Genomic DNA, 19,898 nt, shown 5'->3' on the forward strand with positions numbered 1-19,898 from the left:
TAACTCAGTAGTTATAGAGTAACTCAATCGATAACGTAGATTAACTAGTTATAAATGAAAATATATTTAAATTCAAACTTTAAAAATTAGAAATTAAAAGGCAGAAGGCAAAAAATTATCGCCGAGGATTTATATAATAATAAATAGACAGTACATTCTTTTTGTCTGTCTTACCTAGAAATAAAACAGTTAATTGATGATTATCGTATAGTGTGTACTCATAGCATAAAATTTGTTCAATGAATTAAAAATTATATTTTTTAGATATGTAGACATTAGCGATGTATTAATCCGGGAAGCTCGTCTACCTCGGAAATATCGAGTCTGCGACAACGTCGATTTGGAAATTATTCTTACAGAATATGAAAATTATTACAAGATGAAATTCCAAAAATATCCTATATTGTGCAAGAAAATAACTGAAAAGGAAATAAAGACGAGGGAAATGACAAATGCGAACAAAGTGTAAGAATTTAAATTATTTAACACTATTCAACGTTCTCAACGTATTCAACGTATCGATTACAATATCATTCAATCTTTGAAGAAGTAGTAAAACGTGTCAAATCTGTTAGCAAACAAACGAGAAGTGAGTCTGTATCTGGGTCTGTGAAAGGGAGGAATGCACAACAGAAGATGAGGGGTGATGCTACGGATGATATTAATCTCGCAATGACAGTGACATCAATTTTCGCCAATGAAAGCGATGAATCTTCATCAGAAGAGGAGAGCTATTTAACATCTTAATGGAACAATCCACGCAATCAAAGATATCAAAATAGGCTCAGAAGCTTTATATAGACAATCTGGAATTATGGAAGATTATTGAAGACATTTCATGCGTAAGTTATTTTCGATTAATATACGTATTGTAAATACTGATTTCAGTAAAGCTTTAAATAACGAATTACATAACACTTACGGAAATTAATACGGAGATTATGCGCCATTTCATCTTTGTATTGTCGTAGGAAATCATACTGACAAAATTAAATGTATATTGGGACAACATCGTAGGCCTAGAGGAATGTAAATCTGCTATTAAGGAGGCCATTGTGTATCTCCTCAAGTACCTTATCTTTTTTAAAGGCCCATTTTCTCCCTGGAATGTCAATGCACCTTTTTTAACATAACGGCCAGCTCATTGGTGAGCAAATGGAGAGGTGATTCCGAGAAGTATATCCGTGTAAGTTGATTTCCTTTGTCTATGAAGAAGAGATTCTGGAATATATCATATATAATAATAATCATATATAAATAGAATAGTTACATTAATACATTTGTTAAACTGAACAGGTTTTATTTGAACTTGCCTATAATTTTTCGCCTACAATTATTTTTATCGACGAGATTGACTGGATAGGCACAAATAAAGGAGTAAACTGTACATTGTCTGAACCTGCAAAGAGATTCAGATCAGAACTTCTTTCTAGATTGGATGGATTAGTATCTAACGAAAATTCTAATGTAGTTCTTTTGGCTGCAACTAATTGCCCTTGCTATGTATATCACGCTATTTCAATGTTTTCTAAGTAGAAAATATCTTAATATCATAATTATTCATTATCTTAATCTTAATTATTGTGTTGTGCGGAATATTCCTTTGTTATTATTAATATAACAGAACAATAATATTTATTGTAAATATATTATTAGGGACATTGATGCAGCTTTACGCAGATGCCTTGAAAAGAAAATATACGTATCATTACCAAATGAAGTTACTCGACTTGGTATGTTCAAATTATACCTTAGCAACCAGTTATTAGAGAATATGGATATTGTAAACCACATAATAAAATCTACTGAAAAATATTCTTGCGTGGATATAAAATTGCTTTGTAAGCAAGCATGGCTGCTCGAAATAAGTCCAATATGGGAAAAACTTGAAAAAAAAAAAAAAAAAAGAAACATCTGTTACGACTTTGAAATATGAATTAAAGAATTATGAAATAATAGCAAAATTGTTAAAAAACAATGTCACCTACAGTTACGGATGTGGATAGATATGAAGCGTGGAATAAATATGTATGCCATAAGAACATATTTTAAAAAATATAAATGCTTATCATATAAAAATATAAAAATATAAAAATATAAAAATATAAAAATATAAATGGTTATAAATTATTAATATAATTATCGTTCGAAAAATTGTTCGTGTGCGTGCATGTATGTGTGCGCACGCGTTATAAACAAGTTTGAAATGTTCGTTCTACATATATGTATACGTGGTATACATCTTCCCTTATAATATATAATATGTGTAATCTGAGTGGTAATATCTCCACGTATTACATATGTGTTAGTGTATTTTATCGATAATCTGTCTTTTATTTCCTCTTATCTTATTAACGCATGTATGGGCGCGTATATGCGCCGGGCGAAAGCTATGGTTATATATGGGATTGTTAACAAATAAAAATTAATCTAGGTGTTATTAAAGAAATTTGTTTCACCTTCTAAACTTTTTGATGATTGGTTTACTTTGAATATTTTGCATATTTTTGCATATCATGAGCATTTTGTACATTTCTATACATTCAAACTTTCTATGAATATAAAATGATCCGCACTACTATCTACTTCATAGTATACTCTATACGTTTAAAATGCTCCATTAGAAGCTTAAATCTATCAAAATACAGCTCCTAGGGAAATGTGAATTTTCACATGAACACATAATATCGATTTTCTCATTGAAACGTATAGGCAGGTATATACTAGCATAAGCCACCTTCGGCATTTGGCCGTATGATGCAGCACTAGCTCTGTAACATAGAAAACCATAGGCGTCAGTTCTTCTTATTTCCTCTTTGATATATGTTTACTTTAATGTCACTTATTCAGACGCTTGATACATTGTCGGAATGAAATTTTAGTAATGTGCAAGTAATTTTGAGTAGATTAATAAAGTATAATAAGATATCAGATTCATGTACGTAGATTCAAGTGACATCAATCTTTATGTCTAGTATATACATGTGTATTGATCTATAAGTCAGTGTTAAAATAACAAATAAATGGCAGAAGAAGGAAAGAAGATTTCCTTCGGTTTTGCGAAATCTATTAAGAAACCTGTGTTAAAAAATGCTATTCCACAAGAAAAAAAGAAAGTTGATTACATTGAATGCCTTGATGAGAAAGGTATTAAAGTAATAGGGTGAGTTCAAAAAGTAAAATTTATAATCAAGAAACATATAACCTCAACCTAACCTATAAAAATCACCAATAGCGGAATATATATATTTGAAAACAATTTTTTTATTTCAATGAGGAAGAAAAAAAAGATGAACCTCTAATTATTCCATTACTAGGTTCAAAAACCTGGCATGATAGAATTCTTAATAAAATAGATGCAGACATTTTCCTTCCGAAGGCAGATAAGGAAAAGGTAGGAGACGCTAGTGTTAACGAGGCAAAATCAAAGCTATCTAATGGAAAAACATCGCCAATAATATCAATAAAGAAAGAGCCAGTTGAAGATAGTGAAAATAAAGTTGTTACTTTAGAAGAGCAAGCGACTAAAGAAATCATTGGGGAACTTAAGTCAAAGAATAAATATGAAACTAAAACAAATGATTTAACTTTACCTTTAGTAGAAGATGAATCATTAAGAGGCAAAGAACAGGTACGTTATCAACATATTGATGTGCAATGCACAGATGTATTACATTTGCATATTATAAATATCGTTTTGTATTTTTCAGTCTACGTTAGAAGATTATGAAAAAATTCCTATTGATGCTTTTGGTGTAGCAATGTTAAGGGGAATGGGATGGCAACCAGGAAAGGGAATTGGTTGAAATGAAAAGTATGAATTTTACTCTGGATTAAATTAATTATATGTATTTAATACATCACTTATTGGAAAGTAAACAGAGAACATCATTTTTTATTTCACAATCGTTTATTCTAACTATTACAGATTAGTAGCAGCTGTCATACCAGAATTACGACCAAAAGGTATGGGTCTTGGAGCAGACAAAGTAGCATTGCAGAAGAAAAATACAGATTTCAAAAAAGAAGAGGAAGAAGTTAAAATCGAGAAAGGAACATTTGTGAAAATTATAGCTGGAGAACAAAGTAATAATTATGGTCAAATAGAAGGATTCGATGATGATGCAGGAAGGCTCATAATAAAACTAGCTCTTGGTGGAAATATAATATCTGTAAATGAATTTATGGTACAGCCAGTGACTAAATCAGAATATTCTAAGAACTCAAAAGTTCAAAGTTAATATGAAGTGTTAGTTTTTCATTAAGGGACATTTAAGAAAATAAATTTGAATTGACATATACATATAAAGACATAATCGGACATGTAGAAAAACTAATTCAAGAGTACCTGTAAGTGTGTTGTTGCATGCAATTTTTTAAAAGTCCCTTCTAATTTTATATAAAATATGATAAATGTAGATCGGTCCGTCGTGTCCAGTAGTTGGGTGACTAGTGGGTTGTGGTGGTTGTTGACTCTTGTGTTATATCTGCTTCTGGACTTGTGTATTTCATCTTTGACTGTAGGTATCTTGATGTCACGGTGGATTGTTTCGTTGGTAACATACCAGGGTGCATTTGATAGGGATCTTAGCGTTTTCGATTGGAAGCGTTGGAGTATTTCAATGTTGGAATTACTTGCTGTTCCCCATAGTTGGATTCCATAGGTCCAGACAGGTTTTATTACGGCCTTGTAGAGGATTATTTTGTTCTGTATGTTTAGTTTGGAGCGTCGGCCCGTGAACCAATAGAATTTTCTTAATTTTTCCTTTAGTTGCTTTGTTTTTTCTGAGATATGTTTTTTCCAAGTTAGCCTCCTGTCCAGGGTCATGCCCATGTATCTTACGGAGTCCTTGCTTGGGATTATTGTGTTGTTAATGGTGACCTGGGGGCAGGTTTGTTTTCGGAGCGTGAAGGTTACATGAGAGGATTTTTTTTCGTTTATTTTGAAACCCCATTTTTGGAACCACTTTTCCATGGTGTCGATACTTCGCTGGAGAGTGGATGAGGCAATTGCCGGGTCTGCGTGGGTAGCTAATAGTGCTATGTCGTCGGCAAATGTTGCTATTGTTACCTCGTTTGCTATAGGTAAGTCGGCAGTGTAGATGGAAAACAGTAGGGGTCCGAGGACACTACCTTGGGGTATGCCGGATTCTATTGGGAATGTTGCGGAAGTAGCGCCTAGACATTTAACTATGAATTGTCTGTTGGTTAGGTAGGATTTTAAGATGGAGTAGTATGGATGAGGTAGGATCTTTTTGAGCTTGTAGAGTAGCCCTTTATGCCATACTTTGTCGAATGCCTGTTGGATGTCTAGGAATACCGCTGAGCAGTATTTTTTCTTTTCAAGGGTTTGGCTGATCATGTGGGTTATGCGGTGGATTTGCTCTACTGTTGAGTGTTGTTTTCGGAAGCCGAATTGGTGGTCTGGGAGTGTTTTCAATTCTTCTAGGAGTGGAAGGAGACGATTCGTGAGCATCCTCTCGAATAGTTTAGACAGGGTAGGTAAAAGACTGATTGGGCGATAGGAGCTGGTTTCATATATTGGTTTACCGGGTTTAGGGATGAGGGTGATCAGTGGGATTTTCCAAGCCTAGGGAAAGTGTTGAAGGCGGAGGATAGCGTTAAAGATTGATGCGATGAGTGCAATCCCTTTTATCGGAAGTTCCTTGATTGCTTTATTTCCTATTAGGTCGTGACCTGCTGCTTTCTTGGGGTTTAGGCGACTGATTGCTTCTATGATCTCTGAAGAAGTGAAGGGTTCAATAGGAGGGGACATTTGGAAGGGAGTGTGCAGATATTCGGTAACGTCCGCTGCAGCTATGGAGGAATGGAGTTGGAATACTTCAGTCAAGTGTTTGGCAAATAGGTTGGCTTTTTCTATAGGGCTACGCGCCCATCCACCCTGCGGACGGCGGATTGGAGGTATTATTTGTGGGAGGCGCGTGAGTTTCCTGGAGGCCTTCCATAGTGAGTAGTTGGAGTCGGCTGTGGGGGACAAGCTGGCGAGATATTTGTGAAAACGGTCATTATTGTAGTTTTTTATAGTTTAGGATAGTTTTCTAGTTGCGTTGTTTAGTTTGCGTTTGTCCTCCGGTGTTCTATGGGTCTGCCATATGCTTCTTAGTCTACGTTTTTCTGCTATTTTTTTTAATATGTACTGGGGGTATTCGTGATTGCTGATGGACGTTTTTGCCGGTGTGGAGAAGCGGATAGCGTTTGTTATGCTCGTGTTTAGGTATTCCGTGGCTGCTTCGATTTCTTCATTGGTTTTTAGTGAAGTTGAGGCTGAAGTTGTGTGTGTAAAGACTTCTCTAATGAGCTGCCAGTTGGTGTGTTGGTTATGTATGGAGCCATTACGTGTATTCTCGATGATAGTTGAACTGACTGTTACTATCACGGGGGAATGATCAGAGGAGAGATCAACCGAGGAATTGATTTGGACGTGTCTTGACGAGATATTTTTAGTTATGAGGAAATCAAGGAGATCGGGTATTTTGTTTGTGTCGGTGGGCCAGTTTGTGGGTTCGTATGTGGTAAGGTAGTTGAGCTTGTTGGTTATTATGCTGTTGAGGAGGTTTTTGCCTCTTACTGTAACCAGTCTGCTGCCCCATTGGGTGTGTTTGGCGTTGTAGTCTCCTCCAGCTATGAATCTATTGCCCAGGGTGTCCAGGATGTCGTCAAAGTCTTCTTTGGCGATGGAGTGTCTGGGAGGGCAGTATACAGCTGAAGTGGTGATTGTACCATGACAGTCTTCTATTGCTACGTTTGTTGCTTGGAGGTAGTCTTTCTGGAATGGTGGAAGTTCGTAGTGCTTAATGTTTGATTTGATTATGATTCCGGTGCCGCCGTGGGCCTTTCCGCTGGGGTGTTGGGTATGGTAGAACTTGTATCCGTTTATGTTCAGGTAGTTTTTATCGGTGAAATGGGTTTCGGATATGAGCATCACATCGATTTGCTGTTGTTTTAAGAATAGTTCTAGTTCAAATTTGTGCTGAGCTAGACCGTTGGCGTTCCGCAAAGCTATTCGCATTGGTTTTATTTTGCTTCTGTGCGTATGAATTTGTCCATGAAGAGTGTGAGTAGTGACAGCAAGTTGTTAATTTGCTCTGTTTGCTTCTCGATAAGTTTTTCGAGTCTGGTGAAGTTGTCTGTGTTTTGTGGGGTGGGAATTCTATTTTCTGTGTGTACACTGTGGGTTTTCGAGTTGTTTACGTTTCCTTGTGTTGCCTGCGCGTAGGATACTGATGGTGAGGTGAGTTTTTGGGGTCTAGGTTCTTGTATGGTTATGTCCTTGGGTCTCAGTTTTGGATACTTAATATTATGTAGTGTTTTATATGCTGAGCATCCTTTGTAGTTCGCAGGATGCTCTCCTTGACAGTGGATGCACTTAGCGGGGGTTTCGGGGGATTTAGTGTATTGGTTAGTGGGGTGATTACCTGCACATTTTACGCACCGGAAGTTATGGTTGCAGTATTTCTGCGTGTGGTCGTACCTTTGGCACCTTTTACATTGTACTATTTCTTTCTCTACAAGAGGTGGTTCGAACTTAACTATGGAGTTTATCAGCCGGTTGACGTTGTAGATTTCTTTGTTGTTCCCTTTTTGTTTTAAATCTATGAAGAATAGTAATAGTGGGTTTTTTGAGATTCTATGTTTAATGTTGCTTATGTTTGTTACCTCATGGCCAAGATTTTGAAGTTCGTACTTTAGTTCATCTAGGTCGACTGAGTGGTGGATGTTGCGTAGCACCACACGAAAAGGTCTTTCTTGTTTGAGCTGATATGTGTGGAATTTAGCGTTTAACGTTTTTAGCAACTTAGTTAACTTTCTACAGGCGTCTGGGTGGGTCGGCAGAATTTTCACGTGGTTGTTGTTAATTTTTAACTTGTAGTCCTCTTTGCTGATGTCTTTTTCAATGGTCCTTGTCATTGACTGTATGTCGATTACGTCGTCAATGAATATTGGTGGAGGAGGGGGAATTTTTTGAGTATGGAGATTATTTACCTTTTCGGTTGTATTCATGGAGTCTTCCGTAGACTCCAGTATTGAGAATCTATTGAAGGTGGTCACCTGGCTGGCTGGTGGTTTAGTTTGACTCTTATTCACATTTGTCTTGGTTGGTTCCAGCTTGCGTTTTTTCGAGTGATGGTCGTTTACCAGGATAGATGTGTTGCCCCCTTGCCACGGGGGAGGAAAAACGGCGGAGTTATAATTTAGCTCCGGAGAGCCTGTTTGGAATGATAGAGCCATCATCGAGCTAGTTAATTCAGTGTGGAAGAACTAGTCGAGAGGCTGTTAACCCTTAGCTAGGTTTGTTGGATTTGCTTTCGACAGATGGGCGTCACGTGGAGTTTTGTGAACTTCACAGGGCACTGGACACACGTCTCGGCACTCAGCAGCAACTGGATGGTCACGTGCTGTTTTGTGGACTTCGCAGGACACTGGACACACGTTTGCACGCCTCGGCACTCACCAGCAAACTGTTCACGGTAACGCTATCGAGGAAAACTATGATGGGTGTGCCTAAGGGCACGAAATCATCGGATTCGTGGAAAAAAGCCTTCGTTCGGAAAGTGAGGGAAATTGGCGTTACTGTTAATTGGTCAATTTCCATGTTGGTGGTTAGGGAAGGGTGCTAGCCGCCCTTAAGAGAGAGTTCGAGAAGAGGAAGCGTCGTTCGTGAGAAAAATAGATTTCTCCTATTTTCTCGTAGTTGGAACGAGGACTGTTTGTCGGTTTGAAGGACTTTAGTTAAACAAATCTTAAGATTTATAGCGAATTTATATTTATTTATAGATATCCTCGGGCTAGCTGAACATGTACTGTGGAGACGCGTCGACATCTGGTAATCATCTTACTCAAAGAATAGAGTCTGCGTGTGGCGAGGCACGGGACAGAAATCGTTGAAATGCTTACCATCGTGCCCCGTCCCAAGTATTTCTTTTAAGGAGAGCTATAGAGTTACTTCATGCCTTTGTTAGACAAAACGTTCATCCCTTGACCGCGATTACGTTCGGCGACTGGTTGTCGCCTCGAGCCCGAGCTCACTATCATAAATCTCAAATAAGTACAGTCGGATCGAATGACAACAGTTTCTTAATTCGGCTATGGTGAAATCTAAATTACAGTACTGGGGGTATTCCCAAAGTTCCGAAGGGAAGGTTCCGGTGTTCTTTCATCTCCGACATATATATATATATAATTCTATATTATGCCTACTGATTGATATGAATTTCTTTCGGTCTCGAATGCGTTAAAACGGAGCGCAAAGAAGTCGAAATTACTTATTGTAATTGGTAAAACATCGTGAAAGGCAGACAGATACAAGAAAGAAGTTAAACTATAAATTATATTTGCGACATTGTTATGTTTTTGCTTTCTTTAAGCCTTTCATCGAGACAGCCGATCTATAAATATTAATCGACCAATTTCTCTAAGCTTGTAACTTCAAATTAATGTTTATATATATAAAGAGTTACGTATTAATCTATCTAAATATTTAAAAAGATGTTTAATGTTATAAATGATGGATATTAAAGATGTTCAAAAGAATGTAGTCTTCGCGTGTTCTTTATCATATCCCTGATCAAAGACATTCCAATATTATTACAATATCCAATTACATATTGATACACAAGATATACAGATTATTATTTATAACATTTTGGTTTTCTTAATTGAGTTATTCATTTAGTACAAATGATAAGTAATTAGTAATAATTCATAAAAAAACGGTATTGTAGTAGAAATATTATAAGAAAACATATTCTGTTTCAGTGTAGAGTTACTCCTTTTTATAGACAGTGTCGTACAAATCCGTACGTCTTTGAGAAAATGTAAAAACATACGAAGTAATAAGTAATGCTTGCTAATAAATTCAGCAAATACAGAGGGAGCTGGCAAAATCGATGAACCAACGAGACTAAAAGTTAATTACATCATGGATTTCTCGCTTTTAATGTTAAGCTGGAAATTACCGATATCGGTGACCACCATATTTTCCTGAGTTTCCAAATCATAAAGGATTTTCCCCCAGGGATTTGTCAACTGTGTATGTCCCCATGCGACATAACTTGCTGAAGGAACACGAGCCGGTGATATACAGGCGACGTATAATTGATTGTCATTCGCTCTGGAACAGTTCGCTGTTGAGTGTCGAAGCGTGCAGACGTGTCTCTAGTGCCCAGTGAAGTTCGAAAGTAACACGTGTCACCCAACCGTCGAAAGTGAACACAGCGTGCTCTTACCCTCCCAAGTGTTTCCTATCCGCCAGGCAGAAGAAAAGCCTACGCGCCTAACCCCAACCCGAACCTTGCCTCATAGCCTCACGACTAGTTATTCATATTGAAATAGCTAGCTCAATGATGGCCCAGCAAACACGACCAGGCTCGCCTGTGCAAACTCACAACTACCCCGCGCTACTACCCCCCCCCCCGTGGCAGAAGTGCAGCAGATCCCACCGTGCCAACGACGCCAATAAGGCGAAAAAACGCAAAATTGAACCAAACTCGAACGAACAGCCAACAACACAAATTAACACTCATAATAGGTTCGCAATATTGGAATCCTCAAACGACGCCATGGAAATCGCAGGCCCGCCAACAAACCACCACGCACGGAGAAGCCCCCCTCCCCCACCAATATTTGTTAATGATGTCATTGACACCCAGACTATGATCAAGTCCTTAGAGAGAGATATCTCCAAGGAGGACTACAACCTGAAGATAACCAACAATCGAGTCAAAATCCTGCCGACGAACCCAGAAGCCTACAGGAGGCTTACCAAGATACTTAGGGCCCTGAACGCCAATTTCCACACCTATCAACTCAAAGAAGAAAGACCTTTCCGGGTGGTGCTACGAAACATCCACCACTCTGCAGACATCGACGAGCTAAAAATAGAACTATCGAAACTCGGCCACGAAGTCATCAATGTCAGCAACATAAGGCATAAAGTCTCGAAAAACCCGTTATCCCTATTTTTTATCGGTTTAAAACAGAAACCCAACAATAAGGAATCTACAACATCAGTCGCCTAATGAACGCTATAGTAAAATTCGAACCACCGCAAATCAAAAAGGAGATAGTGCAATGCAAAAGGTGCCAAAGATACGGGCACACGCAGAAATACTGCAACCATACCTTCCGCTGCGTCAAATGTGCAGGTACACACCCCACCGACCAGTGCAGTAAATCACCGGAAACCCCAGCGAAGTGCATCCACTGTCAAGGTGACCATCCTGCCAACTACAAAGGCTGCTCAGCCTACAAAACACTGTACTCAAACAAGTACCCCAAACTTAGAACAAAAGAGGTAACCTACCAAACACCCAGCGCACCGAAATTCATCTTTACCCCAATCCCCCCAACCAATCAAACACCCAGCCCTACCAAATTCACCACTCCCTCAACCTCCTATGCCCAAGCGGTACAAGGCACTCAAAATATACCAAATAGCCATAGGGATCCTCCTCAAAATAGTGCCCCCAACTCACCTGATACAGACAACGTCTCTAGGCTTGAAAAGCTAATAGAGAAACAATCAGAGCAAATAAACAATTTGCTATCGCTACTAACACTCATTATGGATAAATTAATACGCCCCGACGCAAAATAAAACCAAGACGCATAGCTCTGTGGAATGCCAACGGTCTAGCGCAACGCAAACTTGAACTAGAACTCTTCCTAAAACACCAGCAAATCGACATAATGCTCATATCTGAAACCCACTTCACCGACAAAAACTACCTGAACATAAACGGATACAAGTTCTACCATACCCAACACACTAGCGGAAAGGCCCACGGCGGCACCGGAATCATAATCAAATCAAACATTAAGCACTACGAACTTCCACCATTCCAGAAAGACTACCTCCAAGCATGGTCTTGAAGACTGTCATGGTACAATCACCACTTCAGCAGTATACTGCCCTCCCAGACACTCCATCGCCAAAGAAGACTTTGACGACATCCTGGACACCCTGGGCAATAGATTCATAGCTGGAGGAGACTACAACGCCAAACACACCCAATGGGGCAGCAGACTGGTTACAGTAAGAGGCAAAAACCTCCTCAACAGCATAATAACCAACAAGCTCAACTACCTTACCACATACGAACCCACAAACTGGCCCACCGACACAAACAAAATACCCGATCTCCTTGATTTCCTCATAACTAAAAATATCTCGTCAAGACACGTCCAAATCAATTCCTCGGTTGATCTCTCCTCTGATCATTCCCCCGTGATAGTAACAGTCAGTTCAACTATCATCGAGAATACACGTAATGGCTCCATACATAACCAACACACCAACTGGCAGCTCTTTAGAGAAGTCTTTACACACACAACTTCAGCCTCAACTTCACTAAAAACCAATGAAGACATCGAAGCAGCCACGGAATACCTAAACACGAGCATAACAAACGCTATCCGCTTCTCCACACCGGCAAAAACGCCCATCAGCAACCACGAATACCCCCAGTACATATTAAAAAAAATAGCAGAAAAACGTAGACTAAGAAGCATATGGCAGACCCATAGAACACCGGAGGACAAACGCAAACTAAACAACGCAACTAGAAAACTATCCAAAACTATAAAAAACTACAATAATGACCGTTTTCACAAATATCTCGTCAGCTTGTCCCCCACAGCCGACTCCAACCACTCACTATGGAAAGCCTCCAGGAAACTCACGCGCCTCCCACAAATAATACCTCCAATCCGCCGTCCGCAGGGTGGATGGGCGCGTAGCCCTATAGAAAAAGCCAACCTATTTGCCAAACACTTGACTGAAGTATTCCAACCCCATTCCTCCATAGCTGCAGCGGACGTTACCGAATATCTGCACACTCCCTTCCAAATGTCCCCTCCTACTGAACCCTTCACTTCTTCAGAGATCATACAAGCAATCAGTCGCCTAAACCCCAAGAAAGCAGCAGGTTACGACCTAATAGGCAATAAAGCAATCAAGGAACTTCCCATAAAAGGGATTGCACTCATCGCATCAATCTTTAACGCTATCCTCCGCCTTCAACACTTTCCTCAGGCGTGGAAAATCTCACTGATCACCCTCATCCCTAAACCCGGTAAACCAATATATGAAACCAGCTCCTATCGCCCAATCAGTCTTTTACCTACCCTGTCTAAATTATTCCAGAGGATGCTCACGAATCGTCTCCTTCCACTCCTAGAAGAATTGAAAACACTCCCAGATCACCAATTCGGCTTCCGAAAACAACACTCAACAGTAGAGCAAATCCAGCGCATAACCCACATGATCAGCCAAATCCTTGAAAAGAAAAAATACTGCTCAGCGGTATTCCTAGACATCCAACAGGCATTCGACAAAGTATGGCATCAAGGGCTACTCTACAAGCTCAAAAAGATCCTACCCCATCCATACTACTCCATCTTAAAATCCTACCTAACCAACAGACAATTCATAGTTAAATGTCTAGGCGCCACTTCCGCAACATTCCCAATAGAATCCGGCATACCCCAAGGTAGTGTCCTCGGACCCCTACTGTTCTCCATCTACACTGCCGACTTACCTATATCAAACGACGTAACAATAGCAACATTTGCCGACGACACAGCACCATTAGCTACCCACGCAGACCCGGCAATTGCCTCATCCACTCTCCAGCGAAGTATCGACACCATGGAAAAGTGGTTCCAAAAATGGGGTTTCAAAATAAACGAAAAAAAATCCTCTCATGTAACCTTCACGCTCCGAAAACAAACCTTCCCCCAGGTCACCATTAACAACACAATAATCCCAAGCAAGGACTCCGTAAGATACCTGGGCATGACCCTGGACAGGAGGCTAACTTGGAAGAAACAAAGCAACTAAAGGAAAAACTAAGAAAATTCTATTGGCTCACGGGCCGACGCTCCAAACTAAACATACAGAACAAAATAACCCTCTACAAGGCCGTAATAAAACCTGTCTGGACCTACGGAATCCAACTATGGGGAACAGCAAGTAACTCCAACATTGAAATACTCCAACGCTTCCAATCGAAAACGCTAAGATCCCTATCAAATGCACCCTGGTATGTTACCAACGAAACAATCCACCGTGACCTCAAGATACCTACAGTCAAAGATGAAATACACAAGTCCAGAAGCAGATATAACACAAGAGTCAACAACCACCACAACCCACTAGTCACCCAACTACTGGACACGACGGACCAGATCCGCAGACTAAAAAGAAAATACCCTCTAGTTTAAATCCTTAGCTTCTACTAGAACCAACAATATAAAACTATTATGGTCCATGTCATTGTATCACGCCAAATTAAATTAATTACTGAAAATTCTCAACGAGAACTGATTGTAAATATTCTAATAAAAAAAAAATCTCTAAAAAATTCGATGAAAATTCTCATGAAACATCAATTGAAGCAATTAAACGCAACAGAGAATGGGTATAATCATATAATTCCTCCCCATTTCAAAATTCATTCATATACATCGATTTTTGTTTTCATATTTGTTTTATATGTGAAGAATACGTATTTATTGGCATAAAAGTATTTCTGTTTCAATTCCTGATCATTTTAGATCGAAACTTCCAAATATCGTTGATTAAAAATTTTTTAATTTTTAAAATGAAAGGCACTAATTATAGGACAAAAAGTTGTTTCAATTATTTGAACATTCTGCTTCATTCCTACAATAACATATTTTATTTTAAATTAAAACAAGAATCAATACTATTGTGTATAAGTTTAATGGAGTGACACAGGTGATTTGTAACTAACACTGCAGCTAACATAGTTTCTGCAATATACCCTTTAATCGAGTAGAAACAAGGGGATTTTAAAAATTTCTATTAACCGACAGTATTGTCAACAAGTTTTAACAATGACTGAAGGTTGCAAAATTAAATATAAAATGATTTATTAATAGCATATGCAGTGTTAAATTTGTAAATAAGCAGTTTATCTTTTAAGGATAACAAAGACACCAGAAAATAAAGATAATATTCTAATTATATTGTAAACTAACGAATAATGTAAAGAATTTATTTTTGTTATCTATATCACAGATTTTAGGTAAAATATTAATTTACTTATTACTAGGAGATTGAATTTGAAATATAATTATAATTTATAAGGGACACCTTTAAACTAGCAGATATTTGGTAGCAGTTCTCTAGCCTTTGTACAATATAACACAGTTCAGTTTAATTGAGTTTAATACCTTTGACCAGCCAGTTTCCAATTTCATTTATGGCATAATCTCCTGACAATTTCATACCCTTCAAAAGAAACACGATTTTCTATTATTGTTTTACAATCGCGGAATATGATCAGTGTTTCAATTAAGCTCCACTGTTTTAATTTCCCGTCTACGCACGATGTGGGTACACCGTTTTTTTGTTGTTTTTAGATACAAGTGACGAGAAATTATGAAATGATATTTTAAATTTAAACTGATTTCATTCATTGATTTATTGTAGCGACAATGGTAACTTGTTTAAATAAAGATTTTATAAATAAAATATTTAAGGTCTAAAATAATAAATTAACACATGTGAAAACATTAAAGCTGTTACCCTTATTCATGGTCTTGTTGGAACGTGTTTAACGAGCGTAACGTAGGCGTGAAAACGAAAACGTTGAGACTCTTGTGGCGTAAAAAGACTGAATTCCTCATAAAAATACAAGAAACGAATACAAGAAACGTGCACATAGTTTATTCTCGACCTTGGATACATAAAACCAAAAAAAAAAAAGAAAAGAAAAAGAAAAAGGAACAAAAATTTTTATTGGTTATTTACCGAAACTCATTGTATCATTTTTATTACTCTATATAAAACGTAGAATCATATACTGACGAATGTTATTTCGAATTTCTAACTTCAGAACGATAATTACATATTTGAAATTACCAATAAGTGGTAGTAGCATTAAAAATATTGAATATTCAACGAGATGAAATATAGGTAAGGTATTTAAAAGAAAAAAGATTGAAACGTTCGATGTAAAACGATGAAATTAAATGATTGGATTTGAAAACTTGATTCGGTTTAATAATTCGATGAAAAAAGTATTCATCCTATGAAAAAAGAATTCATGTTCCTGTCGATATATCAACGACGTGCGCCGTTACTTCCCACTGCTCTGCAATTCAAATGCAATACTCGAATATACATGGCGAAAGAAATGGAAATTGAGCAATTTAAGGGAACGAATTACTCTCGCGTCCACGTAACTTCAAAATGTATCACGTGTCGGTGTTTGCGAAACGAAATTCGTCGTTGTCCAACTAACACGCTTGCAGATGCTACGTTCACTTTGTTGCATATAGGGCTTAAATATATGAACAAATAGAACAGCGCAACTGTCACTAGCGTAATTTTTAAAGTGAATTAATGCATAATCTCGTCATCTACGTTTGACCATGATTATGGCAGTGATCATTGTTATATACGAATCTTCGTGCAATATATGTGAAAATTCGTGGTTGTCCAATTAACACGCTTGCTGATGCTACGTTCACTTTGTTGCATATAGGGCTTAAATATATGAACAAATAGTACTGCGCAAGTGTCACTAGCGTAATCTGAACGTGTTAAAGTGAATCAATACATAACTTCGTCATCTATGTTTGACCATGACTACGGCAGTGGTCATTGATATATGTGAAGCTTCGTGGAGTAGATGTGAAAATTCGTCGTTGTCCAGTTAACACGCTTGCAGATGCTCCGTTCACTTTGTTCCATATAAGGCTCAAATATGTGAACAAATTGAATGGAGCAACTGTCATTAGCGTAATTTTAACGCGTTAAAATAAATTAATGTATAATTTCGTCATTTACGTTTGATCTACGTTTTTTCATCTACGTCATCTACGGCACCTACGCGAATCTTATCGATTACGTCTTTGGCAGTGTTCGTTGCTATAAATGAAACTTAATAGTTGTTGAAACCGCTCGAAAGTCGTGTTCCTAAATCATTCCCTCGTCTCGTATCGTGTTTATCAAATGGAAAAGGAGATTGTGTTTTAATGAAATCGCTTGTTACTATCAATCTTGCTGTGTCACTCGCATAGGAGAAGAAAGTGAGGAAGGAGAAAAAAATTAAGGTAAGGTCATCAATGAGCAAAATGTTTAATGTACATTAAAATTGAGTCCGCTGCAACCCTCGTGACTTTTAAAATTCCATACGTATATTGTTATACGTAACATTGCCATATTAAATATATTCGATCAAATATTCAATCTCGTTCCCTGAAAGCTGTTCCTGGATATCTGGTTGGATACTTTACGCACGGAAATAGAGAGTGTTAACAGTAACAAACCCTCTATGTAGTGTTTTTGCTTTGCTCTTTTGAACAGGTAGATGACATTTTGCTTCGAAAAACGGATATATATACCACGGATATGCACATACAGAGTATGTGTATCGATATACACATTGATATACACCTTTGTACAAAGTGTCAAAAAAGTATTTATCGCGGTATTTTTTTCAAGCCATTCTACACCTTCGATTTGATGAAAATTGGTTAAATAAGTGTAGCGCAAAATTGATCTTGACCACAATTTTCAGTGTCAAATTGTTTTTCTATTGCATCATATAGTGCTCATTAGAAAGGAAAGTTCCGTTGTTTTAGAAAAAATGTTTGAAATTTCATTAATACTTAGACTGATTTTATTCATATTTTAAGGTCAAATATGGAATACAATAACATCAATACTAATATCTACTTTTTTGTGCGAATTACTTTACATTTCAATCTTCCTTGATACGCCGTGACAAGCAAAAGTGTAAACACAGCCCGTTGATTTTATGTAGAAAGCGAATGTCGAAGGTATAATGAGAAAATAGCATTATTTGACCATTCCACAAAATAATTTACCTAAATAGTAGTTAATTCTATTGGATATAATAAACGTGAAGTAGTACTAGTGGACGAAATACCTATGTTGAAACCTTGATTCGACGAGTATAATTAATGTGCAAAACTGTAAACATGGTTTGAGATGTCCATTTTTGTAAAATGTTTTGTACATTATTAATGCTAATGAAAATTAACTATTACATTTCGTTAATAATAACTTGTAGTTACTGTTACCTAATCTTTACCGATCACTTGAAAAATTAGTCTTTTATGTGTTTACTTTTTTCGCTCGTCGCAGTACATGTTTAAGTCAGATATGAAATATTTGGCGTATTCCAGCGGCTTTGATTAAATCTAAGATGTTGGACCATTGTCAAAATGAAATTACTTAGCATCATATATAGCCTGGCAAGGCTCGAACGTTTTATCTTCCTGTAGATTTTCTTTGCTTTTAGACTTTCCTTCCATTTCTCTGAATTGGTATCTTCTGTACACTATTTATAAAAGAAGAATAAATTACATGTTACATCCAAGTTACCAATCCAAATAATTTTAAGTAAGAAAAGAGATCTAATGCAGCAGTTTCCACTTAAATATAGATCCGACGATTATTTACGAACAAATAGTATAAATCTTTTAGCAATATGAAATTCGCAATATTTATTCAAATATTTATATTTATAGTACGCCATTAGCAAAGAAGACATGTTTGCGTGCGTTATCGATTTTACGCTTTTGCCACGCAAACATGGAAATTGCGATTCGAAATTGAATTTGCACTGGAAACGGTTGACGTTACGACATCAATAACATATTTCAAAAACACTGACGATATCATACGGAATCAGAGAGATTCTATGAGAAGTTAAACGCATAATCATCCTATTGTAAATAATAGGAACAGAAAGTACACAAGGAATAATACAGAATCATCCTATCATCCTATCCTATTATACAGGATTGCTTTGATTCGAGCTCAAACATAGGGAAATCTGAAAGAATTTTTCGCAGAATTTCCTTCCCCTTTGAATTAGCTTTTATACAGAACGACTTTAACCTTTTCAAGGAAATACCTATAGAGTGTGACGATCTATGATTTTAAATAGAGAGGTGTATCTGAAAAGAGGTGGATGTAAAACGTTGCATATAAAACGTAGATCAAATCTTTATTCAAGGTGTGGCGGCACTCGACAAGCCGAAAAATCAGCAGTACCCCGGCAGCGACATCTACAGCCCCCAGTGACAATTACAGCGGAACAGGCCTACTAACTACTACAAGTATAACTCACAACACGGCCACCTCAAACGATTTTTCTCTTCGCAGAGAATCAGGATTTCAAGATCGATCGAATATGTATGCACTTGATTTACACGTGAAGTTGTCATTAAAAATATTGTTGCGTTTAAAAAGATAAATATTCATTTAAATTTAATGAAATTGTTAGTCCAATTGTTTTAAGCTTAAAGATATGTAGGTGTCACATTTATATATTGAAAACCTGGGAGCGGCATTAATTAACAAACCTAGTCACGCGCACACGTACTTTAAAACCATGCTTGAAAATCGATATTCCCTGAAACAATGCATCGTTCTGCGCTTCCAATTTATTTTCGCACGAAGAATCAGTCCATTCATCGTTGCCGTCACCATCGCTACTGTAATCTATATTACTCGAATAAATTCTATATCTTGATTGGAAAATCGCATATTTTAACGAACTTTCTGTGTTTTTTTTTTTTTTTCTATGATTTTAATTGGCAATTTCCGAAATTGAACTATAGCTTGAGAATAAACCGATAATATTTGAGGGTATATATACATACATCATGTTTTTGATGGGTTTTGTAGTAAAATAATTGTAGAAAAAGCAAACTTTTTAAGAAAAAATTACCATATTCGAGTAATAAATTATAGAAAATTACCAATGTAATTTAAAACTTCAAAAGAAGAATCTATTACATGTAATAAAGAGAAGGACTTGTTCACGAACGGTAATTCAACAAATACATGCGTTGCAGAAACATAGTTTTGC

General features: G+C 37.2%; 3 long non-coding RNA genes across 3 annotated transcripts; 2 read left to right on the forward strand and 1 right to left on the reverse strand.

Annotated features, from left to right (window-relative positions):
* Positions 1-463: 463 nt before the first annotated feature.
* LOC126928055 (uncharacterized) lies at positions 464-1,071 on the reverse strand. Its single transcript, XR_007716224.1, has 2 exons — positions 923-1,071; positions 464-806 (listed from the first exon to the last, which is right to left on the reverse strand). It is a non-coding gene; the product is annotated as an uncharacterized LOC126928055 (long non-coding RNA).
* A 37-nt stretch (positions 1,072-1,108) lies between these two features.
* Positions 1,109-1,956, forward strand: LOC126928058 (uncharacterized). Its single transcript, XR_007716227.1, has 2 exons — positions 1,109-1,186; positions 1,297-1,956. It is a non-coding gene; the product is annotated as an uncharacterized LOC126928058 (long non-coding RNA).
* A 14,466-nt stretch (positions 1,957-16,422) lies between these two features.
* LOC126928054 (uncharacterized) lies at positions 16,423-19,890 on the forward strand. Its single transcript, XR_007716223.1, has 3 exons — positions 16,423-16,684; positions 16,913-17,106; positions 19,041-19,890. It is a non-coding gene; the product is annotated as an uncharacterized LOC126928054 (long non-coding RNA).
* Positions 19,891-19,898: the final 8 nt, after the last annotated feature.

The sequence above is a fragment of the Bombus affinis genome, unplaced genomic scaffold (genome assembly GCF_024516045.1).
Source record: "Bombus affinis isolate iyBomAffi1 unplaced genomic scaffold, iyBomAffi1.2 ctg00000506.1, whole genome shotgun sequence".
In the NCBI taxonomy this organism is placed as follows: Eukaryota; Metazoa; Arthropoda; class Insecta; order Hymenoptera; family Apidae; genus Bombus; species Bombus affinis.